The sequence below is a fragment of the Dryobates pubescens genome, chromosome 8 (assembly GCF_014839835.1).
Source record: "Dryobates pubescens isolate bDryPub1 chromosome 8, bDryPub1.pri, whole genome shotgun sequence".
NCBI classification, from domain to species: Eukaryota; Metazoa; Chordata; class Aves; order Piciformes; family Picidae; genus Dryobates; species Dryobates pubescens.
The window spans coordinates 26,783,445-26,791,682 of NC_071619.1; positions in this window are offsets into that span (position 1 = coordinate 26,783,445).

Sequence of the window (8,238 nt, forward strand, 5' to 3'; positions counted from 1 at the left end):
CTTTTACAGTTGTGTTTAGTTAGGATGTACAGGAGCAGATTCTTAAACAAATCTTCCTTTACATTGCACTGTGCAAAGAGACATGAAATATTGTATTACCAGTTGAAGGTGCATTACTGTGGGAAAGTGAAGTTTAACTGCAATAGAACATTAGAATCAGTGTGAGAAGGCTTTCTAGAAGATACTGCAGCCTGAGTATCAAGGAGTTTGGGTTTTCTACCCATCATCAAATTTCCCTGATGCAGGCTATTAGCTTCATTTCAAGTGGTAATAAAAATCGATGGTGTTAACTGTTTCTGGAAAGCCTTTGTGGGAAGGTTATGATTGTAACAGTAAGAAAAGTATTCACCTAGCCCTGTGCAGATTCCCTTTCTCATATACCCTTCCTTAAATTAGCACTTGTATTACCTAACCTTAAACTGTGGGGAAAGGGAAGGCATTTCTTCACGTGAACAGGAGCTGCACTACTATGTCAAAGGCACTCACCTATAGTGCTTCAGATTCCCTTTTCTTGGTAAGTCATGTAGGAAAGGTAGCGTTTACAATGTATTGCCAGGCCACTGAACATTAACTAAAGGAGACACTTTGTAGACTCTACAGGCTCTCAAACTGTGAGACATTAAGAATAATTCTTAGCAGATCTTTGAGTATCCCTGCCCTGCAGTGTTAGGTAGACAGAATCAAAGCAGATTTAAATGAGCTGTGGGAGAACTGAGCCCAGAGGTGGCTAACCACCTGACAATTTTCAGCCTTGTCAGTGTCTAGGGTTCTATGGTAATTTTCTAGGGTGTGCTCTTCCCCTCTTCTCTATGTGTGGCATCAGACATGTGAGTATCAGGGCAATAGTGGACATGACATTAAAAGATACTGACATGATCTCCAAACCATTACTCTTTTCCTGCATACGCAGGGCTTGCATGCAGCACACTGTACGTATGAGGCAACAAAGAACACTGTTGGACATTCTGAGGAACAGGACCCTTGCAGAAGCTAATTTTACAAAGGCAGAATATGTTATTACAGAGAGCCACGATGTGAAACTGTCAAAAGCCTCTATCTTCAAATAAAGCTTATCGAGGGAGTAGGGCAGAAAGTACATTTTATGATTGAAGTGCAGAGGAAGGAAGCAATGGGAGATTTCCTTTTTGTGTGGAATTTATATTCAAAGAAGTTGCATAGAGTTACACCCTACTTTTATCAGACTGATAAGATGTAAAGTTTGAGACATACAGTCTTCAAAGACAGGCACAAATACTAGATCAGAGCTGTTCTTTGACTTGATATTATAATTTTCTTTGCTCAGTCCTCTTAGGTTTTCATTACGGTTTAGTTTTGTACAATGCCAACACTCAGTCTGTTTACATATGGCTTTTACAGTAAGTTCTTCTCCCTAGGTCACAGATTACACTTTTCTTCCTTGTTTCCTCTCACCTTAATAATGAGTTAATGCACTGAAAATGTTTCATTTCTACTTAGCCTAGAAATATCCAATTTTTGGCATTTTTATGGGAGCCCATAATGAGTTTGGCAGTGGAATCATGTCATGGAGTAACTGTCATCTTTGTAAAAGTAATTAAGACTTCATAGAAATGCCTGTGTCTTCTTGCTTCATTAGATTTGCTGGTGTTGTACATGCCTTTCCAGATAGATTAATTTGATTAGTTCAGCAGCTGTTGAAAGTATGGTATGAAAGGCTATACATTATAAAGGAGAGAAAGAAAAGTTTTCCCAGGGAGAAGTGAATGGTAGTCCAAAGAGGGCTATTGACTTGGTATCCTTCCTTAGCCTCTGGAGGTTGCTTTTGTGAATGCAAGCTAGGTGGAATTATTTCTGAAAATTGGATCCCAATACTAAGATTCATGTCCAATGGAAATATTCCCATATAACTACAGCTGTCTGATTCTGTGTTACAGCCAACTGCTTGAGGCAATACAGCTGAGCTATTTTATGTGCAGTGCTTCAGTTTCCATGGAAGGAAGGGAGTCATGTCCTTGAACTGCACAAGGTGTGACATATGAGGCATCTCATTCTCTGTACCTAGAGCCTGGGAAATCAGACAAAGACATATAATAGCAAAGCATTCACAAAACTTTTTTCTCTCATATTTGCTTTTGGCTTATATGTAGCATTAAACTGCAGAGAACAATTCAAAACTTTTTACTGAGCGGTAGTTGTTTTTCTTTATAGGTAAAGCTATTTCACTTGAAAGTCAGAACACTAGGCTTATGGATGGGAATGTAAATTTGCCCTTCATCTCTTTCTTGTTTATTCTACACCAAAGGCTTGTTGTATCCCTGGGAAGCTTCGTGGAGAAATGTATCGGTTTATGACCCCAGGTACTTTCTAAAGCCATCCAGTTCATCCTAGAGTTTTCAAACATTCCTGCCACTGTTTTGTCAGTGAAACACACTGGCTGTTGACCACCTGGCCTATGACCCAGTCACTTAAGTCATTTCTGGATAAAAAGAAAACCTGCCCAGAATTCAACTCTCTGATTTCTGTTACACTGAAGTGTGTTAAGAACATCCTTCTCTGTTTTAGAGTCCTGGCTTTCACCTGTACCTCTTGCTACTGATAATTGACTTCCATTCATAGCTTTTTATGAACTACATGCAGAAACAGCAGAAAGACCATGACCTCTGCAGCCCTTCCCTGAAACTGAGAAAACTGTCTACAGAACAAGGGAAAGATAATACATGGGTAAAAATTAATTAAAATCCAAATGAGCATAAGAGTTCTTTCACAGTAAATGAAAGGGAATGCTATCCTCTTCTTTGGCCGAGAGCTGTGTGTAGAATTAGGGTTTAGCTCATCTGTAGGAATAAAGAGTGGACTGAAAGAATGGGTAATTTGCTGCTTAGATAAACAGACTACTGTTAAGAAACAGCAGGAGAGTTAGAAGACCACAGAGGTATGGTCAGTCAGGGATTAATGTTCCTGGCTGACCATAAAAATACACACTCAGGTTTCCTTAAGTTTTCCAATAGATGACCTAGGTTTCCAAGGCCAACACAAGGAAAATAGAATAGACTACTCAGTACTGAGAAAGGTAAACTCCCACACTTCTTTGAGTGCAGATACAGTTCTGGGATTAGTGTGAGCACAAATGAGAAATGCATGTGTTTTTCTTTCCCCTATTATCATGGGGAGAATGATAGTGGTAGCCCCTCAAAACATGCTGTGCTTGCCCTCTAGACATGCTAGGTCTTCCTGTAAGTGATGGGATAAAGAGAGGAATTATTGATTTTTCACTTGAGATCCTATCCAGATTCAATACCACAGAATAAAATCTGAGTCCATTGCAGCCTTCCTGACATATTCCATCCTGTATAGAAATTGTGAGCCCTAGGTATCTGGTGTAGTACTGTCTGTCATTGGCTGTAATCTATGAAACACATTTCTACCACAAAGCCATTTTGGAGGTCTACTTTTTTACTGATACCTGCAACAAACTTGTCTGCTGGTACATGCAGGTGAAAACTGGTTGCTCGTTTTATACAGAAATCTGGTTTCAACCACCTGTGTTCTTTTTGCCTTTGAACAGCTAGGATCTGTCAGGTGGGAACTCTCCTACTTCCTAGCTGTACCCAGACAGCATACAGCAATTTTAGCACCTCAAAACAGAGTTGTGTGATTTATACCTTCTTTGTGCTCTATTAATCTTACACATTAAATTTAGTTCTTCATGCCTGAAGTAACTTGGCAAGAGGACGTGGAGGCAAGAATACCCTCTGTAAATAAAATTGTTAAACAAAGTTTTGTATGGCCTTTTATGGGAGCACACTCTTGGGACTAGTCTCCCCCTCAGTTTAGGAAAGATGTTTAGTTGCTGGAACGTATCCAGAGAAGGGTAACAAAGCTGCTGAGGGGTTTGGAGCACAAGCCCTGTGAGGAGAGGCTGAGGAAGCTGGGGTTGCTTAGCCTGGAGTAGAGGAGGCTCAGAGGAGACCTTATTGCTGTCTACAACTACCTGAAGGGAGGTTGTAGCCAGGTGGGGGTTGGTCTCTTTTCCCAGGCAACCAGCACCAGAACAAGAGGACACAGTCTTAAGCTGCACCAGGTGAGGTTTAGGCTGGATGTTGGGAAGAAGCTCTTCATAGAAAGAGTGATTGGCCATTGGAATGGGCTGCCCAGGGAGGTGGTGGAGTCACCATCACTGGAAGTGTTTAAGGAGAAACTGGATGAGGCACTTGGTGCCATGGTTTAGTTTATTAGATGGCATTGGGTGACAGGGTGGACTTGATGCTCCTGAAGATCTTTTCCAACCTGGCTAATTCTACTTTTTTTTTTTTTTCTTTTTTTAAGTAAAAAATCAATAGATGAAATAGGAAACAGTAAATAAAATCAATGTGGTTTCTGCTCACCTGTAGAAGTGAATGATTCACCTCACAGGTAGTTCTAATTTTATAGGGTAGACAAGATCTATGTTGAGCAGCAAAAGCATGAACCACAGTGTGCAGCCAGCAAGTATGTAACACTGTGGAGCTAAAGGGCTCCACAGCAGGGCAGATCAAGAATACCAAGGCTGGACTGACTACAGGAGGGCTAGACCAGAAAGGATGGTTTAGAACATTCCATTCAAACACAAGGCTTTCTAAGACTTACCAAGGAAAAAAAGCAGTGTTTTCAACTGCAGTGAAAAGATTATCTCAGTGGTATCTTCAACTGAAATTTGCTCTGTAATCTGGCATTAGTCTGTCACTTTATAGTGCCAGCAGGTGCTAGGCCTTAGTTTCCCCAGTAGTGTTTCCAGCTTACTCTAGTGGTTTATGGCTTCAAGGCCAGATAACTTGAAAATTAATATCAGCCCACCTCTGTGTCTCTCGTTCTTCCTGTGGTGAAGAGGTTATTAATTTATTAATTATGAAATATGAATTATGACAATATTGTTTTTATTAATTATAAAATTATTCATAACCAATGAATCACCAACTTATCTACATGTTCTAGTGCACGTTCATGAAATAGATTCCACAAATGGCTTAGTATTATGATTAGAACTTAATTGAACTAATTACAAACTATTTCTATATTAAGTATAGCTAAGGGTGCAGTTTCACTGCTTGGCCACTAGATGGTGACTCGGCAGAATGCGGGTGGCTTCTCTCTCTACATGGCAGTGGAGAGGAAATGGAACCTGGGCTTAGCTAGCAAGCAGGCTCCCTTCGCAGGACTTGGCAAGTTCCCTCCAGACGATAGGCAGCGGTCCTGGTGTAGATCCACCCGTGGGGCTGGTAGGGCTGGTCCCAGGACGGGGTCGGCCCTCAGAGTCGACTCGCACGGCAGGGTGGGGCGATGGTTGCCGGCAGGCGGGCTCAGAGAATGCGGCTACAGGCAGGGCAGACCCGGCAGGGGTCGGCCCGGCTACGGCAGATTCCTGAGGCTGAGAAACACAGCCTTCGGGAGAGAATGCGATTGCGTTAGGCGGCGGCTCCTCTTGTTTACTGAGCTTAAAGGAACAGCAGGATGCTCGAAGTGGTCCTGGGTTTAGGTGCAGTATAAGCACGAACGATGCTTTGGCTTGTCCTGAGATTTAACAGGGCTCAGAGCAGCACACGTGGCGCTCTTCTCTCCCGCCACGGCAGGGCTAGGCAGCTGCGCAGACTACCAGACTTGGTCAAGTCCTTTCTCCCTGGTAACTGGGCAGCTCTTACCCTCGGGGGTTGGTCCAGTCCTCCGGTGGCACGGGGGGGCTCCCCCGGTCAATACGACTGGCTGTGACGACGCTGGGCTCCTGGGCTCAGCGCAGCGTTCTCCCTCTGTGGCGATAATCTTCCAATTGCTTTTCACAATGCAGAGGCTTCTAGTATGTGTGCATGTATATAACAGAAGATAAACAATGAGCTCAATGGCAGAGGCTGCAGCTTGGAGTTACACTCTCCAACAAGCACAGAGACAAGAATGGAAGAGGGGGCAACTTGTTTACCAGCTGGGGTAATACTTACAGAGTCCCTCGAGGCTGGGTTTGACCTAATGGGCACTCTCATAAACAACTAGCTTCAGCCTATGGGAAGCATGAAGTTAGAATTCTACCATATTTGGTGTTTGCACGAGCACTACATGCGCTGAGTGCGTGCTGGCCTGGCTAATGCCTTGGCTTTTGTCTTCCTCCTAAAGGAGGGGGAGCTTGCCCACATGCTGGGACAAGATTCAGTATCTGGGCATAATGTTCCTTCACCACACTTCCTCACAGATTTTGAAGGCAGTCACACAAATTGCTCTCCAGACCAGTCAAGCTGGATTCGCAGTGCCTCCAAAACAAGCTTCCTAACTGTTTTGTGGGCTGAGCTCTCAAATTGTCTTTCTTCATTGTCTCCTCTGGCTTAACCTCTGAGCAAATCTTACTATTCTCTAGGGAACTCTGGTTAGCCAAACTCTTCTCAATAATTTCATCTAGCAGCTTCCCTATTTAAAGAACCTTTCCAGCCCTTCTTGCATGTGTGAAATAAAGCTGATTGTGCTGATGCAGTTTATCACCTACTGTAGGCAGGGACAAATATTTTTAAAAGGATGGAAATTTTGCTGTATCACTGCAGAAAGAACAACCTCCCCATCTTTCAGACAATAATTAGATAACAAAATGTAAAGGACACTTCACTTGCAACTCTCTTGCCTGTAATAAATCAGGTCTGTTCCACAGCTACAGTAGGCTGAAATGTGGGGTCAGCACATGATGGTCTCCAAGCTGCCTTGTCATCTTTGCTGGAAGCAGGCATTATGAAAGACTTGCTTATGCAAAGATACAGCAGAATAGTACGTTTCCCAGCAAGGTAGGGCTCAAATTAAAAAAAAAAAAAAAAAAGATCCTTGGTGTAGAAGGGGTGAGAAGTAAAATTGAAGAGGAACAATAAGAAGCAATTTGTACTTTCATATAGCAATCAAAATGAAAACCCTGGGATTTGATAAATAATAATTTCAGGCTGCGTCAGGGGAGGTTTAGGCTGGAGGTTAGGAGGAAGTTTTACACAGAGAGAGTGACTGCCCACTGGAATGGGCTGCCTGAGGAGGTGGTGGGGTCACCGACGCTGGGGGTGTTCAGGGCGAGGCTTGACAGGATGCTTGGTTGTATGGTTTAGTTGATTGGGTAGTGTTGGATGATAGGTTGGACATGATGATCTCGAAGGTCTCTTCCAACCTGGTCTATTCTATTCTATTCTATTCTATTCTATTCTATTCTATTCTATAGTTCATGATAATTAGAAGGTAAACAAAGTGTGATCTAATTTGATATTAAAGAATTATCATTTCTCCTTATGTAATAGCACTATTGTCTTCAAATAATCCACAGAGAATACATATACTCACCTATCCTTTCTAGAAATAACATCAGTGTTTCTGTAACCAAAAAATGAGAGAGAGAGGAAAAAAAAAAGACTTGACTGTCAACCCAATGGTGGGAGAAAATTGTTACTGCACTAATAAGAGACAGCTTTATCACTGAATGCAGCTTAAGTTTCAGCAGCTCACAGGTGCTTTGAGGCATTTGGGCAGGACAAAGAGGGAGAACCAGACCACTGTTTCTGGTTTTTTAGTTGTTTCAGAAAACAATCTGTGGAGTGAGTACAAATTAAAAATACCTGAGGATATTTTGGCAGAGTCTGTAAGAGATTTTGATGTCAAGTATCCCACCCAAGACAAAACAGTCACCAGCAGCTGAAGCATAAATAGGATTTGGCTCAGACTACAACAGTGTTCGAGTTTTGGGCAGGATTCTGTCATGACTATTGAGAACAGAGAGGTTAAGAGGAGTTTCTCCATGCTGCAAATGGAAAACTTTCACACAAAGTTCAAAATTAAACAGACATAATGCTTGAAGAGGTTCCACCACAGTTCCATAATTAGAGCCTCTCAGTGTACAGAGGTGTAAAGCTACATGCCTATTTCTTTATAAACTCTTCTCATGTTATCATCCAGCCTGTCATCACCTTGGATTCTGATTTCCCAAGTGTTCACATGAGGCCTCTAAATGAATAGAGATTCTTTTTTTATTTAACTCTGCAGTGTGGCTTTATTAATACCTAGTCTGCTAAATGCCTCCTCTGGATCCTCACTGACTTATGCTTCAGTTGCTATGGCATCCTCTTTCTTCAGCCTTAATTATTGGAATGTACAAGGCAATTATCAGAAAGCTTCAGACAGGATGCAAGTGTGCCAGTGCTGCTATGCCCAGCTCAGTATGAGCCCTTTCTGTCCTGATCCTATCCTCTCCCAGCCAATTGCTTTGACTCTTACTGCCAT